The 27649-nt window shown below is 42.1% G+C and overlaps 1 protein-coding gene across 5 annotated transcripts in view; it reads right to left on the reverse strand.

The window, feature by feature from the left end:
• Nucleotides 1-27649, reverse strand: part of FBXO34 (F-box protein 34) — a 70065-nt gene that overhangs the window by 33467 nt on the left and 8949 nt on the right. For 3 of the 5 annotated variants that reach the window (XR_013975269.1, XM_080925932.1, XM_080925933.1), the window contains exon 2: nucleotides 4015-4089. The exons of 1 other annotated variant lie outside the window; for it this stretch is intronic. The gene's annotated coding sequence lies outside the window, so the exon portion shown is untranslated. Of the gene's footprint in view, nucleotides 1-4014; nucleotides 4090-27649 lie in introns of those variants that run through there. One more of the 5 variants, XM_080925935.1, reaches the window with a different exon arrangement.

The raw sequence follows: 27649 nt of genomic DNA on the forward strand, positions 1-27649 counted from the left end.
AACATACAATTCAAGGTGTGATTTTTCATATGAACAAAGTTCTAGAGAAGGTCCTTCCAGATACCATAGAATGTTTGTCTTGAACATAAGCTTATAAAGACACCCGGCCCAATCCACTTGTCCCTTCCTTCTAAAAAGAGGAGCATGTCTGAGGGAATCACTGGGAATTACAGGGTCTGAAAACAACAGAAAGTCATGTAGTCTGACCTAGAGGTCATCACATCAACTAGGGGTAAAAAGAAGAAGAAGAACAACAACAAAACCTCCTACCTGCAAGACGATGGTGACAGAAGACTGAAAAGACTGAAAAGAGGGACAGAGACTCAGCTTGTGTCAATGTTCCGTAAAACCCAGCAACTGGATATTTTCACACATGGACTGTTACAACGGCCACTGTGGCGGTTTAAGGGACAATGGCCCCACAGGCTTTAACATTTCAATGCTTCTTTTCCTGGCTGGTAGAACTGTTTAGGAAGATTTAGAAGGTGTGGCCTTGTTGGAGAAAGTGTGTCACTGGAGATCTTTCTCTGCTTCCATTCAGGTTAAGATAGTGCGCTCTCAGCAACTGTTCCAGTACCATGCCTGCCTGTCTGCTACCATGACCTCATCATGCTGCCCACGGATTCACCCTCTGAAACTATAAGCAAGCCCCAGTTAAATGCCCCCTTTTTTATAAAGTTGCCTTTGTCATGGTGTCTCCTCATAACAAAACAACAGTAACTAAAACAACTACCATTCTTCACAATGTTGAACTCCCAACTTTCACCTGGGTCTATGTGTAATTCACATATTCTGTGTGGAAAGGGACTTTCAGGAATCAATTTACTTTAGTTACAATTACTGTCTTGAACCATAAATACCTTCTGAAAAATTAAAGCATGTGTGTGAAGCATAGGTATTTACCTCAGTGGTAAAGCACATGACAAATGTGCAAGACCCTGGGTTCAATATTCAGCACAGAAACAACCAATCAACCAATCAAAAGGGGGGAGGGATTAAAACATACTCCTCAATAGAGGAATCTAAGAGTTTAACTGACCCAGAAGCTTACACTCTCATTCCTCCTTGCCCCCTTTTTCTCTTCATTTGTTTTGAGACTGGGTGTCAAGCTTGTTTTGAATCTATAATGGTTCTCTTGCTTCTGTCTCTGAAGTCCTACCTCTACTTTAAATTATCACCTTGTTTCCTATGGCAGTTCTTCAGTGGGCATTCATGCATCTGTTTGTAAAAACAAGGCAACAGGAGAATGTGGAGTAGTGGACTATGAAATGGCCGGCCTGCCTGCTATGAAATGAAAGGCACTGACAGTCTTAGCAGGCCATTTCCATGATACCTAAGACTCACAGTTAACTGCCTACCAGAGTGGATGTAAGTGACCGGACCACTACAGCCAGCCACTGATGCATAACTGGAATTACTAAAGAATCCGCATCAACGAAATATGACTGTTCTAGTTCCTCTGAAGAGCAAACAATGTGATCTGATATTGCTCCACCTTCCCACACATTCATAAGCAAACAAGCAACCATAGGTCATTCAGTTTCAACCACTACAGATACACTTCAGGAAAATGAAAACTTTCCTCCCCACAATAAGCAAAGTCTTTTCCCGACTTGCAAACCAACTGGAGATTGGCCAGGCATATTTCAAAATCTCTTTAATAGTTGAAATCATTTACCTATCTTATCAAGAATCCTAAGCAGGCATGTATACACTGATTATAGCCAGAAATTTCTGGAAACAAAAACATGAGGCAAAGGACTCAGAAGCTGAAGAACACTAAGTTGTAGGGTAAACATCAGGAAACATCATCCCAAAGACAGAAACAGAAAGTCAAGGACCTATAATCTCAGCACTTGGGAGGCAGAGACAGCAGACTTCTGGGGCAAGCTGGATGGCTAGGCTAGCCAGAATTGGTGAGCTCTGAGTTCAGTGAGAGATCCTGCATCAATAACTAGAAAGTGATGCAAGATACCTTCATAAACACACATGTGTGCTCACATGCAAGCACACCTATACACCATACACCTAACAATTCAAACAAACAGGTAGCAGGAGCAGGGCTAAAGATAGAAATACTACCTAATTTCTCTATCGACGTCACTCTTTCAGTTATATACCTATCTGCCCTTCTCCCTTCCCCCACTTGCATATGCTGTGGGTCCTCTGAGAGCATTAAACCAGATGGAACTCTAGACTTCAGTATGCCAGACAAGGTTTGAGGTGATGAGAGGTAACGTTGCAAAGTTGGGCATGCTGACAGGCTGAACAACCTTAAACTATAAAATTAATCTCAAAACTAAGGTCTCTAACTTTCTCCCATCTCTCTGTCTCCCTCAAAGCATAGGAGGAATGATCTCTGGAGTTCCTTATCTAACTAAAGTTCTTCCATAAGGAATGGCAGTCCTAAGTTATCCTCCCTATAACCTGTAGAACAGGAAAGAGTGACTTTCAGGAAAGGATGGCTGGGATAACACTATGTCCAGAGCCCAGATGAACTTTGCTCCAGACTGTTATTGTCTGTTTTTTTTTGTGGCTATTAATCTCCTCTTAAACCCATTTACTCAAAATACTCAAAAACTGCATGTATCCTCAACTTTCAGCTTCCCTAGGAAGAATATACAAAAATGTGCATGCCCTTTCTTTTGCTAATCTATTGTGGTTTATGTCACCAGAACTCAATTTTGGAGCCTTCAAGGGGGGAAAAGGGAAGTTCCTTTAACACCAACAAAGTGATGAAGTACACACAGACCCTGGCACAGGATGTACCTTAAAGTGGTAAGCATCCAACAAGTGGCAGAGGGGTTAAGGAGAAAGAGAAAATGTGTGTCTTTGCAGTGTGTGCTTACCCTGTGATGTAAGCATCTTATTACAAACTGTTAGAATCTACCAAATGATGTTACTTATTACTTAACCCAGAGTTAGCAAATTCACAAGCCCATGCATTGCCCAAGGAAACCAGAAGAGAACAGATTCCCTGGAACTGGAGTTACAGACTGGTGAATACTATGTGGGGTACTATGTGGTAAGTACTATGTGAGTGCTGGGTGGGAATTGAGCCTGGGTCCTCAGGTGCTCTGAGCCATCTTTCCATCTCAAGTAAATGTGTCTTTCATATGAACCACCTTCAACATATCATTGACCATACCTCCATCTACCAATACTCTTCCCAAAGGCTAACAGTCAGATATTCACTTTGAGGAAAATTGGAAGTCTCTGGGGAATCCAATCACAGGAAAAAAAATGTAAGACACTTCCAAACCAAATCTAGCAGGTTACCCAACAGTGGAATAATAAAAAGGAGCAAAAGATCTGAGCAGCATCCTTTACTCCCCCCAGCCCCAACCTGCTTCCCACCTGAGCTCTGCTGCCTTGCCTTCCCTGCCTTAATATAAAGTCAACTTTTACTTCCTTAAGTCAGGCGCTGCCATGGTCACGGGAAGGGCAGCTCACAGACCTGTGCACACAGTCATGGGAAATGCAGCTCACAGATCTGTGCACAGGAATGGCTCTGGAAAGCTACTCTTCTATAGAAGACACACTATCTTCACTCACAAACAGTGGGTAAAGAGACAGGTGTTTCTAGGACATACTTTTTTATCCTTTCTATTAAGAGACATTGGTGTGACACCAGGCTCAGAGAGAGATTACCCCAGAGGCTGCTGCGGCTCTTGCTTGATGCTTACACTGAACTTCTACAGCCTGCTCCACTTTCTTTTCCCCAGAAGCCCAAACCCCTAGCCCTGTCTGCCGAGCTCCAATTAATCTTCAGTACTCTTGCTTCACTTTGAGCCCCACATCCAAATACGTAAGGTTCCTCTGTTTAGGTGTATAATAAAAGTTCATGTTCTCTCTGTTACCTACCAGTTGTTAGTATATTTGATGAACTAATATCTACCGAGTGTCTACAAAAGTTTAATTTTCTCAAGCAGAGACTAGGAGAGAGAGCATGTTCTACTATAAACAGAGACTAAAGTAGGCTGAACATTGTTCAGTGGGAAAGAGTTCACCTACCATGCAGAGTCTTAGGTTTGCTTTCCATCGATGGGACTCTGTCAAGAGCATGGAGGACAGCTGAGGTCATGGGATCTAAACCAAGATAAAGAAGACAAAAGCTCTAAACCAGAAATGCAGTGCAAGCAGCAGTGCTATCTTCACTATGCTGGTGGCAGGACATTGCAGAGTGGCTCAGCATAACAACAGTTGATCAAAATGAGAGCGTGTGTTTGGGAATACAGCACATCAGAACACCTGTTCCTGAGAGAAGCTGGACCACATCAGTAAAAATAGAAAATTAACTCCGCACATAAACACCAGAGGAAAAACTAACAGTTTTTATAAAAGTGGAACTAGCTAGACTTTCAGTCTGAATACACAAACACTCAGGACAATTTAAGCAGACCCATAATTACCTACATTAAAAGAACAAGGAACAAAAGCATCTCTGGGGGTGAGGAAAAAAGTTAACTGCTCACAGATAAGGCTGAAAACTCAACAGTCAGAACACAGGAGTGCTATTAATGGTCAAACATGGTGGCAAAAGCATGTGACCTCAGCGGCTGGGAGGGAGGCCGACAAGAAGTCGAGTAAGGATGTTGTGAGTGACACAGAGGCACGGTGGCGTGGTGCTACCACCCACATCTTAGCACTTTGGAGGCTGAAGAAAGAAGACTGACATGAGTTGGGGTTAGGCTGAGCTGCAGAGCAGGAAGTTACCTCAATAGTTCATGCATCTTGTGGTGCTCTAGTTCCTTCAAGACAATATTCAAAGCACTATGAGGGGCTATTTTTACTTAATATTATATGAGAAGTTAAAATGATCAGTCCAGTAATTTCTCAAATGTCCCCTAAAGATGGCTACAACTTTGATCTTTCTTTTTCTTTTTCCTTTTTTTTTTTTTTTCTTCAAGACAGGGTTTCTCTGTGTAGCCCTGGCTGTCCTGGAATTAGATCTGTAGACCAGGATGGCTTCAAACTCAGAGAGATCTGCCAGCTTCTGCTTCCTAAGTGCTGGGATCAAAGACATGTGGTACCACTGCCCAGCCAACTTTGATCTTTCATACTGTTATTATTTCCAGCCCTGAAAGTAACATTTTTAGTATGTAAATATAACCTGAAATATGAAATACAATGATCTGAGACACTTTGTTTCTAGTTTACACCTTTACATAACTTCTAAACAAATTTATTTTTATCATTATTTCTGAGTGTGTATATTAAGACATATGTATGGAGGTCGGAAGACATCTTTTTTGGAGTCAATTCTCTCCTTCCACAATGGATTCTAGGGATCAAGCTAAGGTCATCAGAGTTGTGCAGCAAGAGCTTTTAGTCACTGAGCCTATCTCTTTACGTGGCTTTAAAATTGATTCTTACTTAGATAGAAACATTACTATGACCCGAGTTTTCTAATTGAAATTCAGACAGTAATGCTGTTTCCAGACAGGATGAAGGGACCAGGATGGCATCATCTTTACAGAGGAGTTTGCTTAGTAGAGACAGCTGAGACAAGCTGCAGACTATACCAACCAAGGCAGGCACATGTGTGTGTTTATTCCGGTGTGTGATTCAATTTCTTTTAATCTGGACTTAAGAAAAGCTGGTCCCATAGCTGGATATGCTAGTAGGCAGGCAGTCATGGTTATGTTAATTTTAAAACCTAACATTAAATATACTTTTGTTCTTAGCATAGAAATAAGATAAACATAAAGGCAGCCTACTTTTCTCATTCTCTTTGGGCCTAATGATGCTAACCACTCCCTTGTCTGCATCACTAGTTTAGTAACTCCTGGTTTGAAAGAATAGCATCTGTAAACTCATCAACTTCCACCACTTCTACTCAACACCGGAATCCCACAGAATGAAATGCCACTTAGATTTTCTTTCAAAAGGCTGCAACCATGGTCTGGAGAGATGGCTCAGTGGCTCAGAGAGCTTGCTGCTCTACTAGAGGATGTGAGTTCAGTTCCTGGCACCCATGTCAAGTGGTTCACAACAGGCTGGAACTCTTATTTCCTAGAAGACAGATGTCCTCTTCTGGCTTCCTTGGGCACCTGTGGTATAAGCTCAAACAGACACACATAAAGAAGAATAGGTCTTTTTGTTTTTTAAAACAAAGCTGCTACAAGATTTTTTTTTCAAGACAGAATTTTTCTGTGTAGACCTAACTGTCCTTCTCAAGCTGGCTTTGAACTCAAAAATCATCTGCTACTGTCCTCACTGTCTCCCAGGACTGGGACTGAAGATGTGTGCCACCACACCCAGCTTAAATGTTTTTTTCTAATTAAAATTAGGTTTTCTAATTTCTACCAAGACTGTAACTCTAGCTTAGGAGCTGTTATCATTTTAACCTTACTCAATGCTTCCTGTTAAGTCTGCAGTACTTTTGGTAAGTAGCCCCGATCTCTGGTTTCTAGGAAGCCCACTGTTTCCCTGGATACAAGATGGATGCCACTTTCATCAAATTCCATCTCACCATCCTGGGGGTAGGGTGGGGGAGCACACTGTTTTTGTTCTGTTTGAAACAGTTTCCTTTTTTCCATCCTGAGTTTTCCCAACCATTTCAGGCCTCTGACAATCCTGCCAGTGACTAAGTCCCCTTCTGGGAATAGGTGCCTCGTTATCACTATTAAAAACAGTCACTCCTAATACTTGGCTGATAAGGATCTGGAAACTCATTGTAACTTGGGGAATACAAATCCCACCCTCCCCAGTCTACAGATAAACTTGTTACGATGGAATAATGGCCTCTACCCGACAACTCCAGCAGTATTTGTGCTCCAACCAAGCTTCTCAGTCTTCTGTATATTCTTACTAATATTAACATTTTACTGCTATTTCCTTCCTTTCAAACCAGTTAATCAGGAATTACTGCCACTCCCTGTCCCTCTCTCATCCAGGAACAAGTGCCCTGGTACTTTTAGGGTAAAGCAACTTCCCAACTGACCTGTTTCAGAAATACTTTGTACAGTACATATGTTATGTGGTAACTTTGTTATTGGAAGCTAGTCCTCCTGTCTGGAAAAGCAGAAGGAGAAAACCTCAAGAGTTTTCCTACACCCATCAAAACAGACAGCTACTTACAAACTGAATATCCAGGATAGGGATAAATAAAATCAACAAAAAGAAACAGAGGAAAAGTAGATAATCACACACACACTTATCTTTACTTTAATCCTTTGCCTTGTATAAACTCAGTTTTTATGGAAACTCAATAAGCATAGATTATTATTTGGAATTTCTAAATTCATTCTGCTAGAAGGAATTCCATAATCCATTCACAGAACATTACCCTAAACTAGAATTAACCTGAGCCATTTAATCCTTAATCTTTAATGCAGAGGAGTACAATAAATTCCTCTGGCAGAGCCTTTAGCTCCTCTCAGCATATTTTAAACTCAAGTATTAATACTCAAGGATGTATTCACAAAAGAAAATCTATTGTAGTATTAGATGAAGGAACTCAGATATGCCAGCAAGCACGGAATCACAAGGCAGCCTAGTTTCCCACCCCACTCCCCAAGACAGGGTCCACTGAATAATCCTGACTGGCCTGAAACTCAGAGATCCTCTTGTCTCTGCTTCTGCTTTTTCCTTTTTAACAAATTAATTAACAGGCTCTAATAACAGTTTATTTATCACTTTAATTTCTAATTTGTGACCAACATAAGTATTTATAAGATATCTGTAGTAAGTAGGATGTGACAAGAAATTACTTCTGCTCAACAAGAGGGAAACCATGACTGGTACTGGAAACCTAGCTAGCTGTTTAGTCATAGTGAACTCACTGGTATCATAGACGAACTTACAACACAATCCTACCAACAACCTAAACATTTGTCTTTAAACCCACAAGTAAGTAGTTTTCCTCCCTCATGAAGGAAAACAGACAGGAGACTACTACAGAAAACTAGAACCAATCCAAAGGCACAGCTGTGGAGCACAGTTCTCATGGATACAGCTACAGAGTACCCACACCTAAGACTAGGCGAACACTGCAGAAGAGGTGCAAAGTCTTACAAGCTCTACCAGGGCGTCCACTGTGAGACTGTGTCTCCGGTAAATCAGAAGCTACACCCCAAGTCTCGACAACATAACTGCCTAAACATGAGCTGAACAAGGACACCAAGACTTAACAAATTGAGGGAGGATGGTAATCCACAAAGCCTCAACCCCACACAAAGAACTGTAGGCAACTGGAAAAAGCTGGGTTCGTCTTCCCCAGTGAAGAGCATAACAATTGGTTATCCAATATCACATGGTCAGCCCTGAAAACATATATATAAGTAACATTGTACAGACTATGTTATATTTAGGAATATATATGGTTATGCATATACATATATACATGGAACAACAATTAGTGAAAAATACACCATGAATTTGAAAGACAGCAAGATGATCTGGATATATGACAGGGTTTGGAGGGAGAAAAATGAAGGGGGAATTATAATTATATTATCTCAAAAATAAATTTTTAAAAGGGAGCAATTATACTTTCTATTGATGACAATGTCAAAGGTATTGCTAACACTGTGAGAGTCTGAAGAAAATACTATTTCACTAAAAATTAGTGAAAGCAAGTACTGTTTTATACTTCTTTTCACCATCCAAATACAGGTACAGCCCTCCTCCCCCACCAAGCTTTTAAAATATACTCAGCAGGCCAGCAAGATGGCTCACTAAGTCAAGGAGCAAAACTGATACCAGAATTCAATTCAGAAAAGCCCTGGTAGAAGAAGAGAACCAGATCCTGAAAGCTGTCTTCTGACCGGCACATGTCCACGCATATACATACTAGAAATGCAGTAAGAAGTAAAAATCTCTAATCAGTGTGGAACACTTAAGGAGGTATTGATGATCATCTCCCAGTCTGTTCACTCAAATACTGAACTAAGCAAGAATGGTACCAACTGCCTGAAGTATGTCAGCCCATAAGTACTAGATTTTTTTAATAGAAAAACATCATTTTCTTCTGAAAAAATCTGAGCCTCAAATCTAATCATACTTATGATATAGTATAAAAAAAAACAATATACTAAAGGCAAAAGAAGGTCTTAGCATGTACCTTAATTCCATACATATAAAATAAAGATAATTACCAGATTGTAAAATAATCTTTGTAATTTGAAATGTGAACTGTAGAATAATTACTACCACAGTGCTGCCCTCCCTCCCCATCTCTCACTATTTTCAGTTTTTCTGTAATGCCTGGCTGTCGTGGAACTATATACCAATGATTTAGGGTTTTACTGCTGTGAACAGATACCATGACTAAGGCAACTCTTATAAAGGACATTTAATTGGTCCTGGCTTACAGGTTCAGAAGTTCAGTCCATTATCCTCATAGTATCTTCCAGGCAGCCATGGTGCAGGAGGAGCTGAGAGTTTTATATCTTCATCTGAAGGCTGCTAGCGAAAGACTGACTTCCAGGCAGCTAGGACTAAGGTGTTAAGTGACCCACCTATTCCAACAAGGCCAAAGCCCCCAATAGTGCCACTCCTGGCCCAAGCATATACAAACCATCACATTTTACTCCCTGGCCCCCACAGGTTTGTTCAAACATTAGTCTATGGGGCTCATGTCTAAACATAGCATAATGAAAAATACATTTAGTCCAACTTCAAAAGTCCCCACAGTCTATAGCAGTCTCAACAGTGTTAAAAGTCCAAATTTCAAAGTCTCTTCTGAGATTCATCGAATCATTTAACTTTAATCCCCAAAGCAAGACAGAAAACCAGCTGAGCAAACTCCAAACTCTGCATCTCCAGATCTGATGTTAAAGCTGTCTGTAGATCTCCAACTCCTTTTTCATCTTTGCTGACTGCAACAAACCTCTTTCTCCTGGGCTGGTTCCTCTCCCTGTTAGCAGCTTTACTCAGCAGATAGCCCATGGCTCTGGCATCTCGAACATCTTGGGGTGTCCAAAGTAACTATTTCAATGTCTAGGGTCCACATATGATCTTCTGGGCTCCTCCAAAGGGCTGGTGTCACTTCTCCAGCTCTGCCCTCTGTAGCATTTTAAGCTCACGTTGATCCACTCCACTGCTGCTGCTGTTCTTCCCATGGTACTGGCATCTCCAATACGCTGGGGTCTTCTGATGCAACTAGGCTTCACCAATAGCCTCTCATAGGTTCTCTTCATGGTGCCAAACCTCAACTCCTTTGTATGACCCCTTCAGTCCTGGGCCACCAACTGCCCAATGGCCTTCCATGGCCTCTCATAGTGCCAAGCCTCAGGTGCTTTTCATGACCCCTTCATTCCTTCAAAACCAATACCACCTGTGTGACTTTTACACATTACCAAGTACAGCTGCAGCATGAAGTACAACTTTGGCCATCTCTGGAACACATCTTTGTGCTCTCAGAAAACACGTCCCAGAAGACTTCACCTCAGTGATGCTGGTCTCTTCTTAATCACCACTAATTTCTTAGCTCCAGCTAACCAACAGCAATTGTCCCAGTAGTCCTTCTACTTTTCACTCTAAAGCCAGAGCCACAAGACCAAAGCTTTTGTTTTGCCGATTTTTTGGGCTGGAACATACCCCCTCGCCTCCGTTCTATTATCAGCTTTCTGTTCTCCGAATCCCTCTCTGCCTAAGTTTAGCTTTTCTGTAACTTGCTCTGTAGATTGATCTGAACTCAGAGGTCTGCATGGCTCTATCTCCTGAATGCTGGATTAAAGGTGTGTACCACCATACCTGGATCTAAATTGGATAGAATCTTGCTACAAAGCTCCACTCCCTTAATCTGCCATCTCTTAGAACAAGGGATTCAGCTCCATTTCACTTCCTGGTGCCCCTTTAATACTCAAACCATATACTTTATATTTTTCCTTTCTAAGCTTGCTACACTTGTTCAAAATGCTCTTCAAGAGATTTTAATCAGAGAACAAAGTCTCTGCTGGGCTTTTTTGATACTTCGTCAATGCAATTAATATAAATCTCTTCACCTTAGCCTCAGGCAGATTCTTTGGACAAGGGCAAAAAGCAGCCATGTTCTTCACCAAAGTAACATAAAAACAGTCTTTAGGACACACTGAAAATTTTCACTGAAACATCTTGGGCCAGGTCCACACAATTCAAATTATTCTTAGCAACAAAGTCTTCCACATTAGTACTAGGATGGCCCACTAAGCCGTACTTAAAGTATTCCATTGCTTTCCAAATCCAAAGTCCCTAAATCCACATTCTTCCAAACAAAACCATGGTCAGGCCTATCACAGCAATACTCAAGTCCCTGGTACCAACTTCTGTCTTAGTGTGGGCTTTACTGCTGTGAACAGAAGCCATGACCAAGGCACTTCTTATAAGGACAACATTTAATTGGGGCTGGCTTGCAGGTTCAGAAGTTCAGTCCATTATCATTAAGGCAGGAACATGGCAGCATCCAGGAAAGCATGGTGCAGGAAGAACTGAGAGTTCTATATCTTCATTTGAAGGCTGCTAGTGGAAGACTGACTTCTAGGGTATTAAGCCCACACCCAGTAACACACCTACTCCAACAAGGCCACACCTAATAGTGCCAAGCACTGGCCCAAGCATATGCAAATCATGCAACCAGGCTTGTCTCAAACTCACAGAGTTTGTAGTGGGCTGTGTAGCCTAGCAAGTGCCACCACACCTATACATTCTTAAACCAGTGATTGAGTGGTGATTGCAGTGTTTTCCCCTGAGAAACCAAAGGTGTTACTTTTTCTTTCTATGTGTACCAAGTCATCAACTTTTGATTTACTTCATATATTCAACTTTGTAATCTGGTGGATTTCCCAAAAGACAAAATGACCCTAGAAATCAGTTCCTTAAAGTTAAGGTTTAAGAAGGGGGAGGGGCGGGGTCTTACATCTCAGTAGCAAAGCACCATCCTAGCAAGTGTGAAGCTGTGGCTCTCACCCTCAGACAACAGAATCCTAACTGAACATATAAAGGTAATTTGATGAAATAAGTGAATATAAGAATGAACTGGCTTTATGTGCCTGCAACTCTAAGCAAAATACCTTTTTTTCTCTGATTCTCCACCTGTCAGTGAATAAAATGGCAATAAATACGAATAGCCACACCAGGGTACCATGAAGGACTCTCTCCTAACGGGCCAGTAAGCAAGCAAGTATTATGGAAATAACCTTCTGAAGCATTAAGGAAGCTTTCCTGGGTTCAACATTGGAGATGTTTACATTGTTTTTCTACATCATTTATTAGATATAATAAAGGGTCAGGTGCTGTGACACATGCCAGTAATCCTAGCTTAGCAAAGGCCAGCCTGGTCTACACAGTGAGTCCCTGTCTCCTAACAGACGTTTAAGAGAAAATATGACTACAGTAAAATATGGCATAATCGTTTCATGTCACCAAAGAATTTCTCCAACTTAAATTCAGCAAACAGCAGACATTTTACCACTTGAAAAGCAGTGTCAGAGAAAGGCTTCCTTTTCAAAGCTGTAAGTCTTATTTCTAAACACGGAGAGTTGAAAGATCGTATATTACTTCCTTATATATTTTGTAAACTTAAATTACATGCATTGAATGCTACATGTGAGATATAATTTTCACAAGGATGCTTTGCAGAAGCAGCTCTAACAAAAGTCCTTCAAAATATTCAGGTGCTGCAATTCTAACTTTATTCTCGAAGTGAGATGAAGCCAACAGCGTCAAGCAATTGTTTTTTATGCTGTTCACATACCTCAACTCTATGAGCTAGAAAGATGACCCTGGGGTAAAAAGCACTGGCTATTCTTCCAGTTTTAATTCCCGGCACCCACAGGGCAGCTTACGCATCGTAGCTTTGGTTCCTGGGGATCTGATGCCCTCTTTTGCCTGCATAGCACCAGACACTCAAGAGATGCACAGACATAATATGCAGGCAGACCAACCGTGCTGGGAGTTGGTCTGTGCTATGTATACAAACGCTGAATCCTGAACCCCAGACCAGGTCTCCTCCAGACAAGTGCATCTTCACACTGGCCTTTGTTGTGTAAACCTTGCTCCTCAATTTAAAGCTACTGCTTTAATTTGTAAATTGGTAAATTGCTTAGTAAAAGGCATGTGATTGGGAGGTAGAGAGAGAAAGGCAGGACCTGAGAATCCAGTGAGTGTCTCAAGAGTGACCACAGAAAAGAAGAAAGAAAACCAGAAAGAGCCCAGTAACTAGGCAAGTAACCAGGAGAGCACAGCTGCGAAATAGCTAGTCTAGTGTAGAAAAATACCTTAGGGGTAGTCACCCACTAATCATGCTAAAGTTGACTAAATAAGTGGCTAAGATTCTGCCTGATTATTGGGGGCTGGCTGGGTCATAACAGCGTTAGTGAATAACTTACAACAACACAGATTTTGAATATTTTAAAAGCAAAGGCCCCACATGCTTACCATCCTCAGATGGCTCACTCTTCCCAGATGACGCTAGCTTGTGTCAAAAACTAACTATAGAGCACTGCCATTTCTAAGTCTCATCAAAGGCACCTCTACAGAAGCCACAAGAATTACCAACAGCTAATGAGCGTGCATGTGTGTATGTGTGCATACACTCATTGGCAGTCAGTTCTTTCCTTTCACTGTACACTCGGATCCTGGGGATGACCTCAGGTTGACAGGCTTGGTGGCAAGTACTCCACTCACTGAGCCCTAAATAATGACTTCTTTTTTGATCCATTGAACTGTACTGACAGCCAGCAATGGATGCTCTAAACACCTCACAGCCACTCAGAAAGACTCTCAGTCCCTTTCAATAGCTACTATATGTATGTGTGTGTGTATATATATATGTATATATACACACACACACACATACATACACACACCACCTCTTTAACCACAATCATTCCAAATGTGCTGCCAGACCCCTAGGAAACTTTGCCCCTCATCCCCACTCATTGGCACCCATAAAAGCCTTTACTTCCTCCCTGTACCTCCCTGACTCACAGTAGACAGGCTAGGCAAACCAAGTATTGCTGTGCAGCCTACACACTCTACATAGCATGATTCTGCAAAAACTTTGTGGCTAACAGACCTAAGACTGCATGGCTGGCTATATAATCGGCCTTCCCTTCAAATGGTTTGGTCCAGGAGACATCCTACGTGTGTACTGCCTCCCTGTGCTGTAAAACAGGTCCCCAAAAGACTTAGTTCAGTGCTCTGACTGGTTTCATTGGCTGCTCATGACCTTTTTACTGTAGTGAGAGCAGGCTGAGCTGGCTGCAAGGAGAGATAACACCAGAGGCTGTTAGTGCTAAGCACATCCACCTGCTAGAGTGGTGCTGACAGCAGCCAGGAGAGAGACCACACAAAGGGAAGGACCAGCATCAGAGACTGTGGAAGGTGGAGCAGCTGAAGGGGACTGGAAACTGAGTGGAGTGAAAAAGCCCACAGACAGGGAAAGGCTCATGACAATGCTACAGGGTCCTGCTGCTAAGGAGACACCAGTGTGGCAGGGGATACGGTAACACTGAAAGTTGTAACACTAAGAGCTATATACTTGGGCTGGAGAGACGGCTCCGTGGTTAAGAGCACCACTGACTGCTCTTCCAGAGGTCCTGAGTTCAATTCCAACAACCACATGGTGCCTTGCAACCATCTATGATGGGATCCGATGCCACCTTCTGGTGTGTCTGAAGACAGCTACAGTGTACTCATATAAATAAAATAAATCTTTGCAAAGTTTCTGTAAGGCTAAGGACATCGTCAAGAAAACAAAAACGGCAACCAACAGAATGGGAAAAGATCTTTACCAACACCACATCAGATAGAGGCCTAATATCCAAGGTATACAAGGAACTCAAAAAGCTAGACACCACAGAATCAAATAACCCTATTAAAAAATGGGGTACAGAGCTAAACAAAACGTTTTCAGTTGAGGAACACCGAATGGCCGAGAAACATCTGAGGAAGTGTTCGACATCCTTAGCCATCAGGGAAATGCAAATCAAAACAACCCTGAGATTCCACCTCACACCAGTCAGATTGGCCAAGATCCAAAACTCAGATGACAGCAGATGCTGGCGAGGCTGTGGAGAAAGAGGAACACTTCTCCACTGTTGGTGGGGTTGCAAGCTAATACAACCACTCTGGAAATCAGTCTGGCGATACCTCAGAAAATTGGATATAGTACTGACTGAAGACCCAGGTATTCCACTTCTGGGCATATACTCCAGAGACACTTTAATACACAACAAAGATATATGCACCACAATGTTCATAGCGGCTCTATTTATAATAGCCAGAAGCTGGAAGGAACCCAGATGTCCTTCAGAAGACGAATGGATACAAAAATTGTGGTACATATACACAATGGAATACTACTCAGCCACCAGAAACAATGACTTAACCAAATTCTTAAGAAAATGGCTGCATCTAGAGAATATCATCCTGAGTGAGATAACCCAGTCACAAAAGAACAGACATAATATGCAGTCACTGATAGTGGGATGCTAACCCCAGAGGCTTGCACTCCCCCAGAACCAACTCACAGACTGTATGAAGTCCAAGAAATAAAGAAAACAAAACAAAACAAAAAAAATATTTACAAAACAAGAAAACTTTAACTATTTCCATGTTACACTTTGTTTTACATGTACTTTATGCTCATTGTAACTATTAAGTTTTCAAGGCATACTATCAAACCTTGAAAAAAATCAAGTACTGACTAAAAAATATATTCATATAGTTGTATGTAAAAATTATGTTAAAATCTGAAAAAAAAGTACTGACAAAAGTGTATAATTTTAAGCAAAAAATGTTTAAAATCTGTACATTTATCTTTGTTTTGTAAAATAAAGTTGTTTAAAAAAATAAAAATAAATAAATAAATAAAATAAATCTAAAAAAAAGGCTAGTTTTCAACACTCAGCTTTGAACACTAAACTTCACTTTTTGGGGATTTCTACTGATCAACAACTCCTCCCCCCTAAAGGTGACTACCACCAGATTCCTCCTCCAGCCCCATGTTTTTAATATCTTTCAAAAACATTTGTATGTTTGTGTGTACATGTGAAAGCCAGTGAGCAACCTTGGAAAGAGTCACCAACTATATTTTTCCCCAGATAAGGCCTCTTACTGCCCTGGAACTCATCAAAGCTCTCTTGCTAGCTCAAAAGATCCGCCTGCCTCTGTCCCCAGCACGAGGATCTAAGCACTTGCTGCCAGACTGAGCAGCTTTAAAGCAAACAATCAAACAAGCACAGGTTCCGGGACCCAGTGCAGTCCTCATGCTGGAAAGGCAGATGTTTTACCTAAGGAGCCTCTTCCCAGCATCTTCAAAACGTTTTGGAAAAAAAAAAAAATCACTTTCACACCCAGGCAGGAGAAATGATTATAAGAAAAAAGGGTAGGCACCCAATTATTTGGTGTTTATAAAGACTTAACCTAAAAACCAACACTAAGAATGAAGCTAATAATCCTGAATAAGTAAACAACTAGAAACAAATCAAGTCTCATCATTTGCCAAAAACACACATAACAAGACCTTTCCAAATCATATTATACCTCAGAAATCAGCGGCCAGTCAGGGTCTCACTGTGCTGAGAGCGAGGTAGCCTGTAACTCATCTGTATAGAAGGCTGGCCTAAAACTCGGCAATTTCTTTGACGAATCCTCCCAGATTCTGGGAGTACAGGTGTGAGTCATCATGCCAGGCTTAGAAGTGATTCATCTTAGAATAACAAAGTAAGTGACTTTTAAAAAATCAGTATTCTACATATTTAAGACCAGTTTAATGGTGCACAAAGAACTAACCATTTCAACTAACCCCTGCCACACACACACTTTCAAGTACAGAAACTGCTATTCTTTGGACCCTGTTGAAGTTGCCGCTTGCATATTTTGTGAAAGTTTTGTAGCTGTCTTGCAGTTGACTTCTATGAATCAAAGAACACTTATCTGTCTAATTAGCACCTCTAAATAGTCTTAGAAATATTTTCACAGATTAGAGTGACAGTAATTGTGCCAGTGTCCTAGAGGACCAGTGTTCCCACTACTGAGCACACAGCACCGTGCCCTGGAAGACCACCAGTGCTCCCACTACTGAGCACACAGCACCGTGCCCTGGAGGACCAGTGCTCCCACTACTGAGCACACAGCACTGTGCCCTGGAGGACCAGTGCTCCCCACTACTGAGCACACAGCACCGTGCCCTGGAGGACCAGTGCTCCCCACTACTGAGCACACAGCACCGTGCCCTGGAGGACCAGTGCTCCCCACTACTGAGCACACAGCACCGTGCCCTGGAGGACCAGTGTTCTCCACTGCTGACAGCATGAAAGTGCAGCACTCAAGTGCACAGCACTTTTTAGTTTTACTGGTAGAATGAAATCCACAGCAAACACTACGGATTGTAAGCATAATCACACATGTAGAGCCAGTTCCATCAGAATAGAGGCATTTGCTAACAACTTGAGCTGTATGTCACAATAACTAGGCAATACATCTAAACAGTCTTTTAGCAGAAAAATCAATTGTATAATTTTCCTGTTTAATACATATAGTCTTTTAAAAAGATGTTCTAAGGCCTTTAAATTTTGCATTTTGAGATATACATTAAAAAAAGAAATATACATGTGTATATGTTAAATGAGGGCATCTATTTCTCTATGATTTAGCTTAGCCTAGAATCCTTAAATCCTCTAATGACTGACTCTATGTTTAAAGCCCAGCAGTGTACCTGCATTAGCTTGGCTAACACAAGCATTAAATTACTTAATAATACCAGTCTACTGACCTCCACCATCACAGCAATGCCCCTGCCCCTCTACTTGAGTCCCAGGCAGGAACCTGATCTAGGAGATTATTTAATCAACATGAGAATTTTCTTCCTCCAAAGATTAAGGGTGCAGATTTGTGTGACAAACCCTACATCATCGTAGGGGTGGTTCTGATGCTAAGGTCCTAATTCTCCAATTGGTTCCTGATCTATCAGTAAAGATGCCACCGGCCAATTGCTGGGCAGAAAGAATAGGCAGGACTTCCAAATTCCAGGTCCCAGGTCCCGGGTCCCTTAGTGCAGGAGAGAAAGGAAAGGGGAGTTTGTCATGCTTCAGATGGAGGAAAAGCCAACCAGCCATGTGAGATCTTGGGTAGAGCTGCAACAGGCTGCTTCCACAATTGGAAGGTTGGGATGTTGAGCTGGGACTGAAGGTGGCTGAGCAACTGAAGTTGAGTGCAGATTTGGGTTCTGAGCTGGGAATTCTGGGAAGGGCACACTAGTCAAGGTCGATTAGAGGTGCCCAGCAGTTGAGCCAATAAGGCAAGCTAAAACTGAACAACTGTGTGTGTCTGTGTTTTTCATCTACGAATACAACAATCTCTGGGTGGGGGCTGGGTAGCAAAAGCTACACACTCACTACATATTTTTATTCGTTATAGTCATCAAAGGCAAAAGGAAAAGCCTTTTAAATTCTACGCTGACATAAAATCTAGCACTGCAGAACAAAATGATAGCATGCTAGGGAATGCAAGCTTTTTACTAGTCAGAGTAAATAGGAAGCTATCTCTTGGTACTGACGGGAGGTAACACCCAACGGCTTAAACATGGGGTGATAGTTTAATTTCTCAGAAGCGAACACAGAAGCCTGTAAACATGGGATTATTTCTCATACATTAATAATCTGAGCAAAGAGTAAGTATAAGTAATAAACTCTCCAAGTCTGAAAGTAAGCACATTTAAATACTCAGCTACAAAGCCCAGTCATATAAACTCAAAGAGACCACGTTCTAAGGCCTAAGGAAGACAGTGATGATGTTCATACTTAAGTCCCATCAGTGAGCTATAACTAACTCATGGCAAAATTCCTATTTTAGTGCCTACCTTTAAAACTATAAAATGTGTCCAAATAGATGTTTACCTATTCTCTGTTTTGTATGAAGTCTCTATTCTCAGACTTGTTATCCTGGTATCTCCTTCAAGTCTGCCTTTCTCTTTTTACTACCTGAATTGGACAGGCTTTGGATATGGGTCCCAAATGTTCCAAGTGTGACCCTACTCCAGCACCTTAGAAAGTGACATGGGCTATGAAGAGGTGCTCCTGGGTGGCCTTGCCTCTGGAAGGATTAAGACAGTTAGTTCTCTAGCCGTGAGTTATTTGTGGAAAAAAAAAGCAAGCCAAACCCATTCCTGTCTCCAAAAGAAATCTCTCCCTCACAAGCTTTCCTACAGTTGTAAAGTCATCTACCAGGTGGTCTTCACCAGAGCTAAGCCAAGTCCAGAACCATGCTTTGAATCTCCAGAACTCTGAGCAAAATAAACATTTCCAAAGTCTTAGAGCTGAATCTGGTGTACACATTTCTAATCCCAGCACTCAGAAGATGTAGCCAGGAAGTCAGAAGTTCAAGGTTTCCCTGGGCTACTTATAATTAAGTTGGCAGAGTGCTTACCTACCACTTTCCCCCTTTCAGGGAGCGGGAACGCAGTCCCCCACTACCACAAATTATGCAGTCCAGTTTCCCACATTTGGGAAACGCAGGGGTCAGCATATCTGGAATACAATGGCTAAGCCTCGCCCTGGGAAAAGCACCTTTGTGATCATGGTGTCTCCCCTGCTGGTAAGTATGGCTTTCTATTCTCAAAGCCTTCGGTTTGATCCCCAGCACCTCTAACCTCAGTAGTTATGAAGAAGCAAGAAGATCAAAAGTTCAATATCATCCTCCTCTTCACAGTGAGTTCAAGGCCAGCCTGGGCTACATGAGAAACAAAAAGTATATATAAATGTTACCTAGTCTCAGTTATTTCATGACAGCAATGATGGTAAACTAAGAGATAGTGTCCTAGGCCTTAATCTGGGTAAGAGCAAGTGAAGACAAACATCATCCCAGATGAGTGTATGTAACAGGGTGTACACACACACTGGGCCCTGAGTTCAGTCCTCAACAACTGGGGTTTGAAGAGACACTCTCCCCCCAAAAAAACATACTAACAAACACAAAGAGATGGTTGCTCACATTAGCCATCAGAGAAATGAAAGTTATAACCACAATGAGATATTATAAGCCTGTACAGATCTGTAAACCTAGCTACTTTGGAGGCGGAGGCAGGAAGATCCTAAATTGAAAGCAGTTGAGGTTTGGTCTTTTGCTATGAATTTTAACGCTAAATACTGGCCCCCAAGGTCTGATTATCCCCAGGGACTACCTCCCCCCACCACCAAAGAATCCACACATACACAGTGGTTTGTAACCTTGCCCAAGCTATCCCTGGTGTTGAATAAAGATGCCTACAGCCTATAGCTGGGCAGAAGAGAGATAGGCAGAGGCTGGGTTCCTGGGCCCTGGAGTCAGAGGAGAACCGTGAGGACGGAGAGGAAGGTGGAGAGAGGACAAGACAACAGTGGAGTAGGAGTCATGAAAACATGGCTGTAAGGGCCAGCTGAAGCTAAGAGCAGCCCAGGAGGACCACAGCAAGTTATAACTCAGGGTTATTGATGGAAAGTAAATTCCAATAGCTTAAAGGGTAGACAGTGCATTAAAGGCTTATGGTAAATATAAAAGCTGTGTGTCTTTTATCTGGGAACTGAAAGATCAAAGGCAGTATAGAAACCCCCAACTGAAATCAATTTGACAACAGAAAACCACCTCAGTAACTATCAAAATCCTGTTTCACAACTGAAGATGGTTTAAAAAGTTGAGGATACACCCGGGAGACAGAATGATGTAGCCTGAGTGAGGCCTAGTGAGCACTGCTATGCTAGGAAAAGGGCCTTCAACACAGCAGGCCTGGGGCCTTTCAGACGTCAAGCACAACTCTGGCGTGAGAATGAGGTACGGTGAGTTACTCACATTGCCCTACCCCGTTCCATTAAAGCCTGGGGGGCTCCAAGAGGAGATGCTCATCTGCATACTGTGGGACAATGGAGACCTAGTGAAGGTTTTCCTCACTGTCCCCTACTAAACTGAAAAAAATGCCACACTAGGCACATGGCAGATTTTATATATGTGTATGTATATATAAGTTTGTTTTTCAGCGTTGTGTGTGTGTATGGTACTTGTACACGTATACACGTCTGGAGGCCAGAAGTCTCATTTTTTGGAGACCAGAGTCTTTCACTGAGCCTCACTGATTCAGCTAGGCTGTCTAACTAGCAAGCTCTACCTGCCTTCCTAATGCTGGGACTACAGCATATTGCAGGGCCTAGCTTTTTATGTGACAGTGCTTTGGAATCTGAACTAGTCATTTGTTGTTGTTCTTAAAAAAAGAAAGAGATACACAGAAACGTGGGCTGCAGCACAAGTGAATGACACTAACGTAGAAGCATTTCAAGACCTCCATCTCGGGTTGTAGATAAGGCTATCATTAAAGCTGCTTTATGGTCCCTGGCATTGTAATAGTTAAGCTCCCTCCCCTCTTAGAAAGGCCAGCACTGCTACTGAGTGATATGGTTGAACCTGAAATGTCTGTCACTATCTTTTGGGTTGAACACTTGTTTCCACCTTGTGGAACTATTCTGAAAGCAATGCAGCCACCCACGCCCTTTGACTAGTGGAAGGCAATCTCACCAGGGTGGGCATTTGAAGGGTGTATCTGCCCCTTGTGGATGATGCTTATTGGTCTGCCATTAAGAAGACAAGCCACAGCCTCATGCTCCAGCACATGCACAGGGCCACTCCCTGTGCTTCCCTGCCAAGACAGACTGAAATCCTTCCAGAACTTAGGCTGCTCCTTACATCCTAAACTCAATCAATCTAGCTTCCCGACTCAGACTCCCAAGTATCAACTTTCATTAACTGTTCCAATCCTATGTCAGGAGTAAAGACAGCTTATAGTGCTCTATGTATGTACGTATGTATGTACGTATATATGTATGTACGTATGTACATACGTACGTTCATTTGGTGTTTGGCCTTGTGAGGGTGTTGGATTCACTGGAAGTAGAGTTACAGACAGTAGTGAGTCACCATGTGGTTGCTGGGAATTGAACCGGGTCCTCTGGAAGAGCAGTCAGTCAATATTCTTAACTGCTGAGCCATCTCGCCAGTCCCTGCACTTTTTTTTTTTTTTTTAAATCAAAAAACAAAAACCCAAACCAAAATAAAACTAAATTGAATTAAAAACCCCACCACCACCAACAAGCAGTTGTGGCACACTCCTTTAATCCTAGCTCCTGTGGGGCAGAGGCAGGTGCATCTCAGTGAGTTCGAGGTCAGTCCAATCTACAGAGTGAGTTCCAGGACAACCAGGGCTAGACAGAGAAACCCTGTTTCAAAACAAAGCAAAGCAAAAACAAAATACCTCACTGGCCCAAACTGGCCCAAACTATGATTTTTCTGCCTCATCCACCTGAGTGCCAAAATTCCAGGCGTACCCTGGCGCTCCAGCAGAGCAATACATCTGAGATGCTCTTGAGAACCTCAACAGTCCACTAAGGAGTTTTAGTGAAATGTGTTTTATATCTGAACCCATCTGAACTGGGGAGTAAAAGGAAAATATAAAGATTCAAAACAAATATAATTATATAAAAATATGCATAGTTCTGTAAAAGGAATCCAAACCGAACATGTGTTTATTACTTTGATTTTCCTCTTTCGGCTAAGAGAGCAATGAGAAGTCACAATCCCAGGGATGGCGGGGCAGGTAGACTGTGGGAAGAATGTCATGGGGGAAATAGACAAAAAGCATTAAATCTAAATGAACCTGACCCCCAGATCTAGCTTTATTTTCTCTGAGAGGGTCTCAGGCTCCTAGAGTGCTCTCACCCTCCGCTGCAGCTGGGACTACAGGTACACTGACACACTAAGCTTACTTCACTTTTCAATGACGGTAATGGTTGCTGGAAACTATTACCTGCTATCTTCCTATCAGTTCACTGTGAACTATTTAAGGTCTCTCTGCTTTTGTATCAGCCCGTAGCTTCCTGTTAGGACTGAACTCAGTACAATGTGAAATGTGCCGTGTGCATCATCAGACTTAGTGTAACAGGAGCTTCATCCTCATCTCAAGGCCCTGTCAACACACTGGGGCAATAGGATGGGGTTACTTGTCTACCTATCTTATTGGGCACATTTAGAGCTGGCCTTGGTCCTAATTCTTCCATACTTATGGCAAAGATAGAAACTGACATGAGAAAAAGCAGGCATGCTCTCGAGATGCCGCCACTCTGACTGAGCAGCTCAATTTCATTTTTTAAAAATATTTATTTATTTAATGTATATAAGTACACTGTATATATAAGTACACTATAGCTATCTTCAGACACACAGAAGAGGGCATCAGATCCCATTACAGATGGTTGTGAGCCACCATGTGGTTGCTGGGAATTGAACTCAGGACCTCTGGAAGAGCAGTCAGTACTCTTAACCATTGAGCCATCTCTCCAGCCCACAGCTCAACTTCTAAGGATTCATCCACAAAACAGCACCTAAGCAAGGGCTCATGTGGCACTGTTTGCAATAGAGAAAGATGGTACTGCCTACATTTTCCAGCATCCCTTTCTTCTGATGTGGCCATAACATTCTACCTAACAAGACCACTGTGGACGGCAACTTCTAGAAACCTTCCTGTTAAAAAAGGTTAGCACGCAGCCTTTGCTCTTTGACCCACACTGCTGAAGTGAGCTCACCTGAAGATCCAGACAGGTCACTGAGAACTCAGACAACTCTGGAAGAGAAAGAGCCTACACAACCTGAATGGTGAGGGTGGGAGAGGACAGACAGACAGACAGACAGAGACCTCTTCTCATGACTGGAACACTTGTTCCATGAGTACAGACAAGAAAGAAAGCGCTACGAGCCATCCATGCGTGTATGTGCGTCTTCTGTGTTAGACCTTCACTTGCAGACAGGAAAGAGCAGGCATTACAAATACTACCCCAGGCCTATGTGCTCCCGAACTCTTGCATCAGAAATCATTGTTTTTAACCCACTGGTCAGGCTTCCTATCTCACAAATAATTTGTGTAAAGACTGACAAAAAATGTTTTAAAAAAAGAAAGCAAAGTACTATATATTTCTTTAAAAAATTTTTGGGGTTATTTTCATTTTATGTGTATAAATATTCTGCCTACATGTATCTATGTACATCACATTTATGTACCTTTAGAACTGGGTTTATACACCTACCATGGATGCTGGAATCTGAACGCAGGTCTTCTGAAAGAGCAACAAGTGAGTACAGGCAGACAGGAGCAAGGACAAAGGAGGCCTCCTCTGACAGAGCAAGCCCCAGACTGGGAAGTGCTGCCTTAGGATTGTGAGTGTGGCCACAGCATTTACCCATTACAGCAGGCCCATAAGCCATACTGAGGCCCAGCCAGCCAGCCCCTGTTGGGGACAGGCAGCATGCTCCCAGGAGCTCTGCCGACACATGGAGGACAGCCAACAAGAAATGGAAATAAAGCAGAGGTTATAGTGGGTGGCGGAGATAACAAAGGCTGAAATGTTTGAAGCAGGAGAACAGAATGTGTGCTGAAAGAACAGGCACGACAAAAGCAATTCTGCTGTTTCTACAGAGGGGGACGGGCACCCAACTGACGGAAAAAGGAAATGCACGGCCAGCATTCTCAACCATTTAAGCACAGGACCTGGCCAAATAACATTTTTTCAAAAGCCATAGTTTTAGATAACACTGCATGGAGCTAATTACCGTAAGAACCACTATGTCTTAGCCAGTGTTCTACTGCTGTGAACACCATGACCATGGCAACTCGTTTTAAAAAAGCATTTACTGAAGCTAACTCACGGTTTCAGAGGTTTAGTCCATTATCATCATGGTGTGGTAGTGTGCAGGCAGACACGGTGCTGGAGAAGTAGCCAAAAGTTCTACATCTAGATCCCCAGGTAGCAGGAAGAAAAGAAAGCCCTCAGGCCTGGCTTCAGTTTCTGAAACCTCAAAGCCCAGCCCCAGTGACACACTTCCTCCAACAAGACCACACCTCCTACTCCCTGGTGACTGGGCCTGTGGGGGCCATTTCTCATCAAGCCACCACACACTAGATAAAGAGAATCACAGTGTTGGGGAGGGAAAGGGAGCGGGAAGCACTGCCAAGTTAGTCCCTGTGACCTGAGGGAGACAGCACATGGCTGGTTCAGCCATACTGCGCACCCTATCTCTCATCACCTGTTCTTAATTGAGGCAAACAAAGCAACCACATACGGCTAAACACCCAAGAGGGGTCTGAAGAGATGGCTCAGCAGTTAAGAACACATGATGCTTCCCCAGATAACCCAGGATCTAAATCCTAGTACCTACATGGCAACTAACAACTGTCTATAACTTAAATATCAAAGGATCTGACAGGGGCCCTCTTCTGGTTTCTGTTTGCACTGTATACACACGTTACATAAACATACAGGCAGCAAGCTCACTGTATAAGTCAGGCTGTCTTCAAACTGCTGGTGATCCTGCCGTCTCAGCTATTAAGTATATATACTTTTTGCTACTGTTTTAATGCAAGGCTTTACTGTGTAGTTTACACTGGGTTTGAACACAAAATCATCCTGCTCCAGGATCCACAAGGTTAGAATTGCAGATAAGCATCATCATACATGTCTAAATTAACTATTCTTAGACCATTTAAGACTGGCTCTATTTTGGGATGTATAATTTTAGACTCCATTTCCTATATATTTCTATGTAATGATTATAATTATACTACATAAAATAATGTTCCTTTACTTTAAATATATACATAAAATTGAGGATATCTGGCACTAAACACTACGGGAGGCTTGCAAAGTCTATGCACATGGAAAACTACATCAGCAGCAAACCCTGGTTTTTGGCACCAATACCAGATGACAACCACTCAGCCTTAAGACACAGAACTCCACTCGAGTATATATAGATCCATCCAAGATACAAATAACCTTTTAAGCTAAACATACATGCATTTCAACCCAAAAGGAGACATAATCTATCATTTTGGGTTGTCAGTAGCAAACACTACATGCTACGCTAAAACAGTAGCTCAGAGTGTTCGTCCAGCAACTGTGAGGCTCCAATACTACAAAACAAAACAGAGCCGAACATCACATGGCCTCCAATAGGCTCAAGAAGTCACAGCCAACCATCCACTACTTAGAAATCCTTAGTAAGCAGTGGATCCTCTGGACTACATGTTAGCATAGACAATAATCACTAACCTTTTCAAAGTAAACACTCCTGAAGACAAGGCTGCACTTTCCAATATTTATCATCTTATAAACCAGAGTCTCACAGCACAGAATAACAGGACACTCAGGTGTAAAAGAATCAAAGTAGTCATCACACATTTGGTGAGTGCAATGAGCAGCAACAGTTTAGAAACAAACACACCAAGCAAACAGAATCCAGCTAAAATTCTCTAAGACATACTAACAGCCACATAACATCAATGGAATGTCTTAAAGAAAACTGAGCAATTATACGGATTACTGCTATTCTAGGCCAGCCAGGGTTACAGAGTTAAGACCCTGTTTTGGGGGCTGGAGAGATGGCTCAGTGGTTAAGAGCACTGACTGTTCTTCCAGAGGTCCTGAGTTCAATTCCCAGCAACCACATGGTGGCCCACAACCATCTGTAATGGGATCTGATGCCTTCTTCTGGTGTATCTGAAGACAGCAACAGTGTTCTTATATATAATAAATAAATAAACCTTAAAAAAAGACCCTGTTTTGGATGAACAAATGAACAAGCAAATAAACAAATGAGAAAGAAAAAACTGCAGCAGTTAAGTGAAAGGATGTGAGCGTTCAGTCCCACTTTGAAGCAAAGTTTTAACTAGCCAGCTTATAGAGCGAAAGTGTAAGCCCGCCAGTAAAATTAACCATTTACCTGGCTGTTAACAATACGTTTTGATTATTTAAAACCATCAATATATATTTAGCAAAGGGAGTGTTACATAAGGAATTGAAGGAAAACAACAGCAGAACATGGAGAATTCTTAAAGACTTGCACTTCTCTAAGAACAGAAAATCTGTAAAACTGATCTAAGAGAAAAACGACAGGACACAGCCAGGTCTGATGGGTATGCCTGTAATCCAAGCTCTAGAACAAGGCAGGACTTACGTTGTAGGCCAGCATGGGCTACATAGGAAGCTACTGTCCCAAACAAACAAACAAACAAACAAAAACAACTAATGCACTTAGCATCAATATATAGTTTACATTTCCTAGGAAATAGTGGGTCTTAAAATTCTACAAATTAAAAATGTTAATGTATTTCTATTCTATCAAGCTAATCATTAACACATATTTAAAAGAACTGGGTGGGGAGAGATGGTTCCTTAGAAAGCTTCAGGTCCTCAGACCCTTTCTGAACTATTTTCCAAGAGTTCTTCACCTACAACAGCTGACAGCCAGGACAGAAACTTACTCCCCATCACTGGAGTGAGTGGGGGCTGTGAATACTGAGAACCCAGAGCCTGAGCCTGATTCCTGAGCCTGAAATAAGATCTCCTGCCCTACTTTGGAAACTGGTCTGCCTGTCCTGGTTCTTCAGCAATAAAGTAAATGGGCCCTCTGAGCTATCCTTATCAAATACAGATTTTATCTTAAGAAACTCCAACTAATCAATAATTATCTCTGTAGTTCCTAGAGTGATTTTATGGCTTCAAATAAGCAATTATACAAACATAATTGTTTTAACTTTTAACAATTATGGCCCATGTGAAACCCTGGGTTTAATTCCCAGCAACTAACACGCACACGCACACAGTTTCCTATCTACACTTGTGAACGGCTGTATGGGTCACACTGTTCT

The sequence above is a fragment of the Micromys minutus genome (genome assembly GCF_963924665.1).
Source record: "Micromys minutus genome assembly, chromosome: 12".
Classification (NCBI taxonomy): Eukaryota; Metazoa; Chordata; class Mammalia; order Rodentia; family Muridae; genus Micromys; species Micromys minutus.